Source organism: Schistocerca piceifrons, chromosome 3, assembly GCF_021461385.2.
Source record: "Schistocerca piceifrons isolate TAMUIC-IGC-003096 chromosome 3, iqSchPice1.1, whole genome shotgun sequence".
Taxonomy (NCBI): Eukaryota; Metazoa; Arthropoda; class Insecta; order Orthoptera; family Acrididae; genus Schistocerca; species Schistocerca piceifrons.
Window position 1 is genome coordinate 726432025 of NC_060140.1, and position 15337 is coordinate 726447361.

The following is a 15337-nucleotide window of genomic DNA, read 5'->3' on the forward strand; positions in this document are numbered from 1 at the left end:
GTTTAGTGAAAAAAATACGAGCTTACGGAATATCGGACCAGGTTTGTGATTGGATTCAGGATTTCCTAGAAGAAAGAACACAACATGTCATTCTTAACGGTTCAAAATCTGCAGATGTAGAGGTAATTTCGGGAGTACCGCAAGGAAGCGTGATAGGACCTTTATTGTTTACAATATACATAAATGACTTAGTTGACAACATCGGTAGCTCCGTGAGGCTATTTGCAGATGACACGGTTGTCTACAAGAAAGTAGCAACATCAGAAGACTCGTACGTACTCCAGGAAGACCTGCAGAGGATTAATGCATGGTGCGACAGCTGGCAGCTTTCCCTAAACGTAGATAAATGTAATATAATGCGCATACATAGGGGCAGAAATCCATTCCAGTACGATTATGCCATAGGTGGTAAATCATTGGAAGCGGTAACGACCGTAAAATACTTAGGAGTTACTATCCGGAGCGATCTGAAGTGGAATGATCACATAAAACAAATAGTGGGAAAAGCAGGCGCCAGGTTGAGATTCATAGGAAGAATTCTAAGAAAATGTGACTCATCGACGAAAGAAGTAGCTTACAAAACGCTTGTTCGTCCGATTCTTGAGTATTGCTCATCAGTATGGGACCCTTACCAGGTTGGATTAATAGAAGAGATAGACATGATCCAGCGAAAAGCAGCGCGATTCGTCATGGGGACATTTAGTCAGCGCGAGAGCGTTACGGAGATGCTGAACAAGCTCCAGTGGCGGACACTTCAAGAAAGGCGTTACGCAATACGGAGAGATTTATTATCGAAATTACGAGAGAGCACATTCCGGGAAGAGATGGGCAACATATTACTACCGCCCACATATATCTCGCGTAATGATCACAACGAAAAGATCCGAGAAATTAGAGCAAATACGGAGACTTACAAGCAGTCGTTCTTCCCACGCACAATTCGTGAATGGAACAGGGAAGCGGGGATCAGATAGTGGTACAATAAGTACCCTCCGCCACACACCGTAAGGTGGCTCGCGGAGTATAGATGTAGATGTAGATGTAGAAATTAATAAGTTACGTGGTTAGTTTTATTTGAGTGTTATTTTTAAGTGAAAAAAGTGTTGAGTAACACCTTTGCCGAAGTTAAAATCTTCCTCATTACGTCTTCTTTTTACCGTACGATATGTATCGTAATGTCGCCACTTTCCTTCGATCATATTGTTACTGTAAAGAAGTGAGGAAAACTACTGCATTATATCGTTTTGTTTGTGCTGGACAGCGGTAAGTCCCCGCCGCAAATTTATGAACAGACAAGGTGACCTTAGATACCGGCTTAGTTACTTTGGAATGTTACACAAATAAGCTTCTGATAAGATTACGTTGGCAATGTCACCCTGCTACTGCTACCTCTAAGGCGGCCTGCAGTTAGTAAAGTACGTATATATTTTCAGTTGGAAACGCACTCGCCAGCACCCTGTAAAGCCTTGTACGGTATGTCACAGCAGTGAGTAAAATACCAAGAGCTGTGATAAGGGAAACACTCACCGTTCACGAAGCTGCAACTGATATAGAAAACTTTTGCGTTATTGGACGATACCAAATCGGTAAGAAATCCCATGCTTTTTTTTCTGATATTGCATTATGTAACTAAAAACCATACATGTTTGTTGTTTGTACCCCATTCATATTTGTATATCCAGGATGTGCAAAAGAAGCCAACAGGTCAAAAGGAAATTTGAAATTAGTGCCAGTATACCCTCTTGCTTTTGTTTTTACACTTCTATTCTATGTTATGGGTGTTTATTTGTTAAATATTTTTAGAACCTAGTATTTAAGTGATACTGAAAGAAGTTGAACCAGTACGAGTATGTGAAGTCTCCATTTCCGTGGATAGCTAGTTACCTGATGAAATGCAGATTGATTGTCAGTTATTGTTATCAAGCAGAAAGTTCGATGAAGGATGAGGATTTGAACTCCTTGGATTATTAAATTTTATAGCTTCTTGTTTCCTGTGACTTTGGTTGAGAGCTGATTAAATGAGTGACAGTAAATCGACAATTTCGGTAGACTTTTATGTATACGCGTAATGGATAGTGAACTCTACAGTGAACCGTACATCATCCAAGTACGTGAGCTGCTGTACAGGTTTGAGAAGGTCGAGGACATATCATACCAGCAGGACTAAGTTTACTTCTTGGAGGGGGTGGGGGAGGATTGTTATAGAGTAGTGTGGTCGTCCCGAGCAGTACTGAATTCCTGCAACCACGTTTGTGGTGGTGTTAGTTACCATCACAGTGAGATGTAGGCGAAGTGAATGCCGTTTGTCTTGCAAATCTGCTGGGAACACCGATAGGCTCTGACAAAAGAGAGAACAAGTGCAACAAGCTTGGTGAGAGCATTCGGCAGCCAGAATGAATCTCCTACTCGGCACCAGGGTGTGCTCTATCGCGAATATTTCTCACAAATTTAGAGCTGCATAGTGCAGCATAACTCGAACAGGGACTTTTCTTCGTGACAGAAATGCTCTTACCGGTTAAGCTGTCCAAGAACTACTGACAACGCTTATGTTACTCTTCAGTTGCGTTCGTGGTCAGAATATAATTCACCGCTCACTCTAAGTCTTGCATGCGACACAAGGTTTGGGTGACGATACTGAGATATTTTTACCACAGTATGTTTCTGAACTGCGCTATTCTATTATCAAGTGCTTAAAGCCTCTATGTCACTAGGAACCGTCAGACATAAAACAATGCATGTTGTTGCAAGGTTTTTATCTTTGGCGGTATCTAATGGCATAGAAGCTTTAAGCACGTGATAAAGGCGTAACTTAGTTCCGTAACACGCTGTGTAAAAGTGTCACACGTCTGGCAAACGGTGCGGAGAGTATCGATTCATGGGACAGCCGTATGATGGCTTCATAACAGATAAGGTTTGCGGAAGGGTGGTTGGGAGATCAAGCTGCATCTTTAAGTGCTGAAACAAATTCTTTTTAAGATATCATTCCACAGGACGCATCCCACTACAACAGTATCGATCGCTAGGCTAAAATAGTCATTTATTTCGCTGAGTATATATGCATCAAAGGTGTCATCTGCAGGGCGAAAAAAAATTGACAATGGTTGTAGGACAGCAAACTGGTCATTTTTAGGATTCTGTGCGCCAATGTGTAAGTACGAAACCCTTGTAGGATTACTTTGTTGACCGTACAGTCTGTCTGTCTGTCCAACTGCTAAAAACCCTTATTTACAGGAAGTGGAGGACGTATCAAGTAGAAATTTATATCACATGCTAAGGCCTAGAGTAATGAATGTAAGCTTCCAAGTTAATGCCATTTATGTCACTTTGAAAGGTATGTGTTAAGGTCTGATCAGGGTAGCTCCAGAAAATAGTTGGTAGTTGCCAACTTCAAGGTCAAACGAGTATAATATCTTCGAGTAGGAGGATCTTTGACGGTTAAGAGAGCCGGGCGTGTGCAGTAAAAAACCGGGGAGACGCAGGTAGGTGCCTGGAGGAAGCATACGTGTGCAGACAGCTTTAAGGGAGGAGTCGCAGCTAGGTGCCCAGAGGAGGCAGTGGCCCTGATGTTTACTTGGTTCTTTCATTGGTGGGTAACTTTAGTTTGCTAATCATTTTCATATTCAATACAAGCAAAGGATGTGGATTATCATTCAGGCTGCTAGATTTAAACACAATATTGATCTCAATATATATATATTGTTAAAAAAAGTCTGCGTCCTCCAGGCACCTAGCTGCGACTCCTCCCTTAAAGCTGTCTGCACACGTCTGCTTCCTCCAGGCACCTACCTGCGACTCCCCGGTTTTTTACTGTGCGCACCAGGCTCTCTTAACCATCAAAGATCCTCCTACTCAAAGATATTATACTCGTTCCACCTTGAAGTTGGCTACTACCAACTATTATCTGGAGGCACCCTGATCAGACCTTAGCACATACCTTTCAACTTACTTTGATACTCGTGAACTCATTCGTGAAAACCAGTGGGGTACTTCCCGTTGATGTAGAATCATGACGTTCATACTGCAATTAAAGGGAAAAATCGGAAAATTCTGAATTTTTATGATACTATAAGAGTATTTTTTGTGGTTTTTTATACGACTATGTCTGCCCGTTTTTCCGTTAAAACGCCTTTTTCTCAGGAACAGACAGACATATCGCGATGAAATTCATGACTTACGGAGAGCTATGGATCCTTGGTGGTGTAAAAATGTTAGGCTTTTAGGTCAGTGCAATCAAAAGATATGGCCATTTATGTCCCATATTTTGACACTCGCAGACTTATTAGAACCTACATTGTACTTCCAACTGGCCTAGAACCATGAAATTTGGCAAGTAGCAATGTCTAATAATGCAAAAACAGGAAAAAAGTAGAAAAACTTTCATTTTCATTATATCATACAAAACAATTCTTATTTTGTCATTTGTTATACGACTACAAACTTAAAAGTATAACATTCCCGTGACCGATATCTTACCAGTATCAATGTCGATAATAGGCAAAAATCGTAGCGTCTCGACTCCCAGCAAGGAGGAACTGTCTACGTATGCAATTACTTTGGCATTGAACCCTCAGAGCGCAAGTCCTACTGGCACCTGTCCAGTTTGTCAAGAAACAACACGTGGCCAGAAACAAGTTCATTTCGCTCTTAGAAAAAGAGCAGTTTGCCGTTCTGCTCAACATTATTAGCGTTCCGCAGACGCAGTTCGAGTATCCGTTTTACAATTGTGACCAATGGGTTGCATAACAAAGTAGGATACCAAAAACAAATCGAAATATTTTTATGCACCATTCTCATACCTCAAACTCCCACAGCTCCAACAATATGCATTTACGAAAAGGCTTCTCTCTTGAAAAATTACACATTTGCGGTACTGCACGTCATTCTAAGAGTTGTCGTTTATTTTAACACACCTTGTGCAACGAAACTGGGGATTCGACTCTGCGGAGCTCACTTTATTAGTAATCCCAGTGGGACATTTTAGTATCATTTTGAAGTTAACCATGGCTGTACGTCATTATTACTGCCATTTAAAAGTTAGCCATGACTGTTGCAGTCTGATTAAAATATCTATACGCCTCAGAAAACATTAGGACGATAATCTGGGTAGACAGAGTTAAAGACACGCAACATAGTTGAATAAAATCGAGGAATGCCATACCAGCTGAAGTACGCTAGAAATTAAAACGAAACAATTACGTAAATAAGAATATTTGGCAGCCAAGAAGGCGTGTTCTAATATTTTAATTTTATTGTATTTCATCACTGACAGGTTTCGACAGGGTCTAGTTGTCATTTTTCGGATTTATAATGTACCAGGAGAAAAAAAAAGATTACTAAGATAACATGCTAAACTGTGCAACCAGTATACAAGAGGATAAACAACATTTGTATACTGGTTGCAAAGCTATGTTGATTGCCTTGGTAATGTTTTTGCCCTAGTACATTATAGATTCTATAATGAAAACTGGACCATGTCGGAACCGGTCATTAACGAAATACAATAAAATAAAAATATTATAACACGTGATCTTGTCTGCAAAAATTCTTGTTTATCATATATCAGATCGCGCCCAGCAATATGTACACCTTGTGGAAAAATTAGAGGTTAACGCTACGTGGTAGATGACGTCGTAAGGTTGGAGAAGAACATCTTTTTTGTTTCAAAAGCAGAGATAACCTAAATCAACACGTTTATACGAGAATTTCATCGGAGATCCTCTGTAATGACAATGATGTGCTGTGTCCACTGTGCCACCTCGCTTGGTATGTGCATACGTTCGAGGGACATAGGCTGAAGAAAAAATCTCAATGTAAGTAATTATACAACGACTGACAATCTAATTTTTCTATTACGTATTCAAAAACTGGACCTAATCATAACAACAATGTATGCCTGTTGGAATCTTTAGAAGTGCTAAAATCGAGCTTTTCCCACAGAAATTTTCATTAAGGAGTGCTCTCTGGCCCCCATGGTTTAAAATAAAACAATTACTCCAATATTAATGGCTGACAGCTGCTATTGTGTTTAAATCTATACTTAAGCGCTTTCACGTAGCTCCCATGTGTAGGATAACAAATTGTTGTTTTTGTTGTGGTCTTCAGCCCAGAGACTGGTTTAATGCAGCTCTCCATGCTACTTTATCCTGTGCAAGCTTCTTTATCTCCCAGTACCTACTGCAACATACATCCTTCTGAATCGGCTTAGTGTATTCATCTCTTGCTCTCCCTCTACGATTTTTACTCTCCATGCTGCCCTCCAACACAAAACTGGTGATTTCTTGATGCCTCAGAACATGTCCTACCAACCGATCCCTTCTTCTAGTCAAGTTGTGACACAAATATCTCTTCTCCCCAATTCTATTCAATACCTCCTCGTTATGTGATCTACCCATCTAATCTTCAGCATTCTCCTGTAGCACCACGTTTCGAAACCTTCTATTCTCTTCTTGTCTAACCTATTTATCGTCCACGTTTCACTTCCATACATGGCTACACTCCACACAAATACTTCCAGAAACGACTTCGTAACACTTAAATCTATACTCGATGTTAACAAATTTCTCTTCTTCAAAAACACATTCCTTGCCACTGCCAGTCTACATTTTATATCCTCGCTGCTTCGAACATCATCAGTTATTTTGCCAACGAAATAGCAAAACTCATTTACTACTTTAAGTGCCTCGTTTCCTAATGTAATTCCCTCATCACCATCAGATTTTATTCGACAATATTCCATTGTCCTCGTTTTACTTTTGTTGATGTTCATCTTGTATCCTCCTTTCAAGACACTGTCCATTCTGTTCAACTGCTCTTCCAGGTTCCTTGCTGTCTCTGACAGAATTACAATGTCATCGGCGAACCTCAACGTTTTTATTTCTTCTCCATGGATTTTAATTCCTACTCCTCACTTTTCTTTTGTTTACTATATTGCTTGCTCAATATATAGATTGAATAACATCGGGGATAGGCTACAATCCTGTCTCACTCCCTTCCCAACCACTGCTTCCCTTTCATGCACCTTGACTCGTATAACAGCCATCTGGTTTCTGTACAAATTGTAAATAGCCTTTCGCTCCCTGTGTTTTACCCCTGCCACCTTCAGAATTTGAAAGAGAGTATTCCAGTCAACATTGTCAAACACTTTCTCTAAGTCTACAAATGCGAGAAAAGTAGGGTTGCCCTTCCTTAATCTAGCTTCTAAGATAAGTCGTAGGGTCAGTATTTCCTTACGTGTTCCAATATTTCTACTGAATCAGAACTGATATTCCCCGAGGTCGGTTTCTACCAGTTTCTCCATGCGTCTGTAAAGAATCCGTGCTAATATTTTGCAGCCGTGACTTATTAAACTGATAGTTCGGTAATTTTCACATCTGTCAACACCTGCTTTCTCTGGGATTGGAATTATTACATTCTTCTTGAAGTCAGAGGATATTTCACCTGTATCGTACAACTTTCTCACCAGATGTTAATGTTTTGTCAGGGCTGGCTCTCCCAAGGCTATCAATAGTTCTTATGGAATGTTATCTACTCCCGGGACCCGGTTTCGACTTAGGTCTTTCAGTGCTCTGTGAAACTCTTCACGCAGTATCACATCTCACATTTCATCTTCATCTACATCCTCTTCCATTCCATAATATTGTCCTCAAGTACATCACCCTTGTATAGACCCTCTATATACTCCTTCCACCTTTCTGTTTTCCCTTCTTTGCTTAGAACTGGATTTCCATCTGAGCTCTTGATATTGATACAAGCGGTTCTTTTTCCGCCGAAGGTCTCTTTAATTTCCCTTAGGCAGTATCTATCTTACCCCTAGTGATACATGCCTCTACATCCTTACATTTATCCTCTAGCCATCCCTGCTTTGCCATTTTGCACTTCCTGTCGATATCATTTTTGAGACATTTGTATTCCATTTTGCCTGCTTTTTTACATTTTCTCCTTACATCAGTTAAATTCAATATATCTTATGTTACCCAAGGATATCTACCAGCCCTCATCTTTTTACCTACTTGATCCTCTGCTGCCTTCACTATTTCATCTCTCAAAGCTACCCATTCTTCTTCTACTGTATTTCTTCCCCCCCCCCCTTTCTTGTCAATAGTTCCCTAATGCTCTGCGTGAAACGCTCTACAGCCTCTGGTTCTGGCAGTCTACGCAGGTCCCATCTCCTTAAATTCCCACCTTTTTTTCAGTTTCTTCAGTTTTAATCTACAGTTCATAACCAATAGATTGCGGTCAGAGTCCACATCTGCCCCTGGAAATGTCTTACAATTTAATGTCTGGTTCCTAAATCTCTGTGTTACCATTAAATAACCTATCGAAATCTTCCAGTATCTCCAGGCCTCTTCCACGTATACAACCTTCTTTCATTGGTTTCGAACCAAGTGTTAGCTATGATTAAGTTATGCTCTGTGTAATATTCTACCAGGCAGCTTCCTCTTTCATTCCTTACCTCCATTCCATATTCACCTACAACGTTACCTCTTCTTCCTTTTCCTACTATCGAATTCCAGTTACCCATGACTATTAAATTTTCGTCTCCGTTCACAATCTGAATAATTTCTTCTATGTCACCGTACATTTCATCAATCTCTTCGTCATCTTCGGAGCTAGTTGGCATATAACCTTGTGCTACTGTGTACTGTGGTAGCCGTGGGCTTCGTATCTGTCTTGGCCACAATAATGAGTTCCCTATGCTGTTTGTAGGCGCTTACCCTCGTTCCTATTTTTTATTGATTATTAATCCTACTCCTGCATACCCCTATTTGATTTTGTATTTATAACCCTGTATTCACCTGACCTGAAGTCTTGTTCCTCCTGCCACCGAACTTCACTAATTCCCACTATATCTAATTTTAACCTATCCATTTCCCTTTTTAATTTTGTAACCTACCTGCCCGATTAAGGGGTCTGACATTCCGCGCTCCGTTCCGTAGAACACCGGTTTTATTTCTCCTGATAACGACGTCCTCCTCAGTAGTCCCCGCCGGGTGATCCGAATGGGGGAATATTTTACCTCCGGAATATTTTACCCAAGAGGACGACATCTTTATTTAACCATACAGTAAAGCTGCATGCCCTCGGGAAAAATTACCAGCACAGCAAGGCCATTTTGGTTAGTGTTACAAGACCAGATCATTCAGTCACCCAGACTGTTGTCCCTGCAACTACTGAACAGGCTGCTGCCCTTCTTCAGGAACCACACGTTTGTCTGGCTTCTCAGCAGACACCCCTCCATTGTGGTTGCACCTACGGTACGGCTATCTGTATCGCTGAGGTACGCAATCCTCCCCATCGACGGCAAGGTCTATTGTTCATTTGGTGTATTGGTATAAAAATACCGATTTATAAAACAAAGCCTTTGGCGAAGCATCATAATTAACATAAAGAAAGAGAGAGTGTCATTTGTGAAACAAAAAGCCACGTATGTACTGCTCACTACTCGAGACAATGAGCGCGCCAGCGAACGTTTTGGACAATGTGTCAATGTGGGACCTTTGTCTCCATGGATGAATCCACTTAAGCTGCGAGAGCGTCAGCAGACGACCTACAGTATCTCGATAAATCTGTACCTGCTGTGGAAATTTGTTGGATACACTAACTTCCGCGTGTTTCTCGCGTCCGAATGTGACTATACATGTGGGATGAAAATAGCCAACACTGACAACGCTCAGTATAATTTGCGACAAGGCAAACTGGCCAGTTTACTGCGAAGTGCTGCATTTCATGTCTTTTCTTAATTGCTACCAGCGTCGAAAGATGCAGATAATTTGTCTTGGGAAATCTTTCTGCAAACAATCGTGTAGCATTTCGGTCGTTTCCTTCAGATTTGCCGTACAGAAGCAACATATCGCTCATTTGGTCACTTGTGTGCTTGTACATGTCACAAAGCTGTCCGCAGTGTTACAGCAATGGTACATCTACTTTATTATGGTGAGAACAGTGGACATCGATCAGCCACAACATTATGACGATTTAGCTAAAAGTCGGTATGTCCAACTTCGGCACGGAGAACAGAGGCGATGCACCATGGCGTGGAAGCAATAAGGCCCTGGTAGGTTGCACCACGAATGCACACAAAAGTCACTTAATTTCCTTAAAATCTGGGGAGGGGGCCGATGAGCTCTTGTGCTACGTGCAATCACATACCACATGCGTTCCGTTGGGTTCAGATCTTGCGAGTTGTTGGGGGCTCCGTATCTACTAGAACTCCCCACTCTTTTCCTCGAACCACTCCATCACACTCCTGGACTTGTGAGACGGCTTATTATATTGTTGAAAAATGCCACAGCCATTGGGAAATATAACAGTTTGGACGGGGCGTACGTGGTCTGCAACCGGTGTACAATAATCCTTGGCCGTCATGGTGCCTTGCACGAGTTCCATTCGACCTATGGATGCCCACTTGAATATTCCCCTGAGCATAATGGAGCTTGTCTCCATCCCGCAGTGCAAGTGTCATGGAACTGTTCCCCTGGAAGATGTCGGATTCGCACCCTCCCATCGACATGAGTAAGAAAGTATCGGATGTCATCAGACCATGCAACGCTCTGGCATTGCGCCAACATCCAGTGCCGATGGTAATGTGCCCATTTCAGTCATAGTTGCCGGTGTCGTGGAGTCAAAATTGGCACATGCATCGGTCGTCGGCTGCGGAGGCCTTCCCTTCGTTAGGAATATTCAGTGCACTACATGTACAAATACACTTGTACCCTGCCTAGTATTAGAGTCTGATCATAGTTCTGCAACAGTTCTCCGCCTGTCCACATTTACCAGTTTGCCCAGCCTACGACGTCCGACATCTATAATGAGGGGTGGCAGGCCACGTCTGAACGAGGTTTCACCTTGGTTTCGTCACGTATTGAAGACATTCACCACAGCACTCTTCGAACCCCCGACAAGTGGTGCTGTTTCTGAAATTCTTGTGCTTAGCCTCGGAGCTGTCACGTTCAGCTCCCGGTCAAACTCAAATAGGTCGCGCTTCTTCCACATTCTGCACACCATTAGCACGCTCGACGGTACTACATGTACCGTGCATGTGTGACTAGCAGTCTTACCTGGGCAGGTGACTCTGGACGGGTTTATATCGATACTAGGTCGGTGGTTATAATCAGTGTATGAGTACAACGCAGGCCCAGGAATGCTCCTCATTAGGCAGAGTCCAAGCATCCACTTTACACTGATGGCTAAACGGTTGCCTGACTATTAAAGATAGCAAACACATTCTGAGGAAGTTCTGACACCACCGTTCCGAAATTTTGAGACCCTATGGTGCGGAAACTATAGTTCTCCGAACAGGTTTTCGCTCTGGACAACAGACCAGTTTCTCGTGCTGCACAACAACAGAGGCGTTGTCGGTGGTTTACGATGTACTCTGCATACTTTAGTCCTCGCTGATATGTAAAAGGAAAACCGAGTAATGACTAATGTCGTTGAGACTCACGGGAACGGTTGTTATCAACAACGACTTCGTATAATTGCCACGTGTCTTCCTTACTGAAGAAGGTTAATGCATAGTGACAGTCAAGCAGAAAGAAGGCGGGCGTTATCGGGGAGTAGCAATACTTCACGTAACCTTCCTGGCCGTTGTTCTTTGCACTGCGTCAACAGCGATGATTACACCTCCATAAAGCTGTTCGTAGTACACTCCACCTTCGCGGTTCCACCAGACGCATAAGTATCTTTTGTGGATGCGCGCAGGTCTTTGTACTGGGAGTTACTGCTTTGTTCGGGCTAAACCACTTCCTTATGTTATCATAAAGACACCATCACAAGAAACGGTCCGTTTTGTTCACGGGCCAACTGATGACGAGCAAGCGGAAATGCACATAAGGCCACCATGTGACTTTTGTGATTTTGGCTTAGAGCATGTTCAAGCGTAGCGCCGTATAACGATCCTGCCTTGGAGGCGGTTAAATGGGAGATGTGTCTCAGAACTGGATAGTGACAGGTGGTGACGCGAGACTGGACGCGCACGTAGCTTATATATCAGCCGATAGAGGACAATATTGGATAGAGGGACTGTGATTTTAGTTTCGATTGTGCCCACTTGAGTGCACTAAAGTAATAGAATGTTTTTCATAAACTGTTCTAGTATTTTCGTAAAGCGTCATCTCTTTTTGTGTAGGTAAAATGTTATAAATGTGTTTTAGCAGTATGAATGATGCGTGATTGTCGTTTAAGGTTATATGAAGGTAATTGTGTAACGAGTTATGTAGTAGGATTTAGTGTGGGAACATTTCGAAGAGGTATGGATATGGACAAAGGGGATTTTTGTAGAATATATTTGTAAAGTAAGTTTATGGTAATGGGAAAGTTAATTTAGGTATAAATAACAATAGTAAATAACTTTATGCATAAGCAAAACTTCAGCGTATTGGATAATAACGTCGGTAAAAAGTGCAGACGTTAGGTTTACTATTTGGCGATTGGTTATGGATGAAAAGCGCTGACTGATTTGGGAGAATGTTGTTTTGGTATTGGCTGTAGAGTAAACTGACCAATGGTAAAGCAATATGTGGTGTCACCGCCAGACACCACACTTGCTAGGTGGTAGCCTTTCAATCGGCCGCGGTCCATTAGTATACGCCGGACCCGCGTGTCGCCACTGTCAGTGATAGCAGACCGAGCGCCACCACACGGCAGGTCTAGAGAGACGTACTAGCACTCGCCCCAGTTGTACAGCCGACGTAGCTAGCCATGGTTCACTGACAATCACGCTCTCATTTGTCGAGACGATAGTTAGCATAGCCTTCAGCTAAGTCATTTGCTACGACCTAGCATGGCGCCATCACCAAGTATATTGAAATGGAGATTATATCTGTACAAGAGCGATGTTATACAATTATGGATTGTAGTTAAGTATTCCAGAACCTACGTGCTTTTCTTTATAGCATTCATTACGTATCCTGTTTCAGACCTCACGCCGGCCTGCGAGAGTTTAAGCGCGTGCCTTTCGGCTTCCTCTCATTGTGTCTAGGCTGTCTTGTCTAGACACAACACAATATTCATCGCGCGCCTTTCTCTGCTGATAGAGAAGAGTGGGAGCCTAGCCATGAAACAGTTCGGACGTGTGTAGCAGTAGTTCCGATGGGAGCGATAAGTTGCCGGATCTAGCAGTGTTTCATACATTAAAAGTGTGGTAATGTGACGGCATAATTATTCCTATGGGCGTGTAGAAATTTCGGAATTTTTAAGTGAATTTTGTGACGAGAAAAGACATATATTCCGCGTGGCATATTGAGCAGGTCGGTGGCTAAAAACTGTGACTGCATTTGGTACCGACAGACTTACATTTGGCGAGCATTATCAATAAAAAACAATCAGTATTTTTTTAGCTATTACGTTTTCGGGAAATGCAACACCATAAACTTGCTAACGTGAGTGAAAGGGATTGTGAGTGACTGTGTTGAGACTAGCACGGGCTTGGCAGTGATACTTGTTCACCCAACTTTCAGAAAATATTAATTGAGGACAAAACTTCCAACCTTTCATTTCGTGTGAAAACTTTCTCCCGAAACGTAGATTAGTGACTTTCATTGCAGCCTGTTTCACGTCGAAGTACAGTACGCTTCGCTCGGCTTCCCTACTGATGATGCGCTGAGACAATGATCACAGGTAGGTGCAGGTTAGTCGTAAAGGGACAGAAAGAACCGCGCTGCCGCAATGTGGTGCCCACATACCCAATTTTGAAACTTCCCATTTGCATGCAAATGTCGTATGATAGAGGAATGATTACAGTCAATCGCATTTGTCAGTTCTCGAGTACACTGTCGTAGGTCATCGTGGATTAATGCGTTTAAACCATCTTCGTCATACCCCGAATGCGGCAAGTCACTGATGTGAGAACGATTCTCCTTAAAAGGCGGAAACTATTTTCCTACCGTACTCAGTCTAATAGCATTATCCTCAAACATGCCGAAAGTGTTTCTGTCCTCCTCTGCTGTCAAACCTCTACTAAACTCAGACAGAAGAATATTTCGGAGACGTTCCCATTACTCCACTTGCCACTCCATTTCCCAGGGGCCATACTCCACTCACTATCTCCAAATGACAAAATAAGAATATGCAGACTGAAACAGCAACGTTAAACTACACATAAAAAATGACAATCTATAATAGACCCATAGCAACCCGAATACCAACATGCAAAACAAGAACGCCACGAACTTAAGCCCCATCGTGATACTTCCGTCTACAGGGGATGGCAATACCAATGTAAAAAAAAGTTTATCACCATTTACTACATACTGTTAGAGGTCGTGACTGGAAAAGCCCTTCATCCACGAGTTCCTTATCCGCATCCACGTCCATGTTAGCAAGTTCGTTATCCGCATCCGCATTCGTGGATACTAAAGAACTTTAACGTGATACCTAAGTCGCAGTTCTTGATCTAGGCTTCCTGCTAGCCTGAAACTTTGTCTGACGAAGTTGGACACTGCAAGTGACATTCTATAATTTAGGATTTCAGAGGCCATGTTATTTTAATACAGCATAAATGTGATAGCTTCCGTAACTCACAACTTCTTGTCGTAATTACTGAAACGGAGTTTATATAATTTTCCATGTAGTTTCGCCGCAACATAACGAAGTCAAATGAAGTCGTATTATACGTCCTCATCACATCTCATAAACTGTTAGATGTTAGTCTTCTAATTTGTTTATCAAACAATGAGCCAAAACGTTATGATCACGCGCTTAACAACAGGTTGCTCACAGTACAGCAGCTATTTTCCGTGATGTGGATTCGACTAGTTCTCGGTGATTTTACAGAATTACGTTGCAACTGATGTGTAAGTAGAGGTCACACAAATTCCATAAGTTACGAATCAATGGTTTGTGAGCGCAGACCTTCTAATGTAACCTGGAGAAGTTTCTGAGGCGTATAAAACACTTGGAGGAGCTTCAGCTGCTGTCCAGTCCCATCCCCTTACAAAGAAAGATAGATGTATTAAATTAAAATCATATTTTCAATCGGACACCGTTATTAGTAGCAGTGAAGGAGTTCCCGCCATTTGAATTCGACATTTGATGGGTTCCGTCACACTTGAAGCAGCTGTGTGTAGACACCGTCAGTTCCTGTTTTAAGATGTTACGCTCTAGAAAGCTCATGGCTTCGTCGAGCGTGGTTATTGTGCAGTTATAGTATTTGCACGACGAGCAACCAGTGCTGCGATGTCCTGCATGCTAATGCGGTAGTATTTGTCGTGCCGCCCCAGATATGTGTTCATTTTACGTGGCTCCTCATATCTGATAACTTTATTCCCTGATTTTCGTTTCCCAGAGTTTCGTGACTTTCGTTTCCCAGAATTCCCAGTGTTCCGATTATTGCTCTCGC

The 15337-nt window shown here is 42.2% G+C and overlaps 1 protein-coding gene across 2 annotated transcripts in view; it reads left to right on the forward strand.

Moving 5' to 3' along the window:
* Positions 1–1446: 1446 nt before the first annotated feature.
* LOC124788080 (major royal jelly protein 1-like) overlaps positions 1447–15337 on the forward strand; it is a 64366-nt gene continuing 50475 nt past the window's right edge. Inside the window, exon 1 of one of the 2 annotated variants that reach the window (XM_047255176.1) lies at positions 1447–1586. The gene's annotated coding sequence lies outside the window, so the exon portion shown is untranslated. Of the gene's footprint in view, positions 1587–12041; positions 12064–15337 lie in introns of those variants that run through there. The other variant, XM_047255177.1, reaches the window with a different exon arrangement.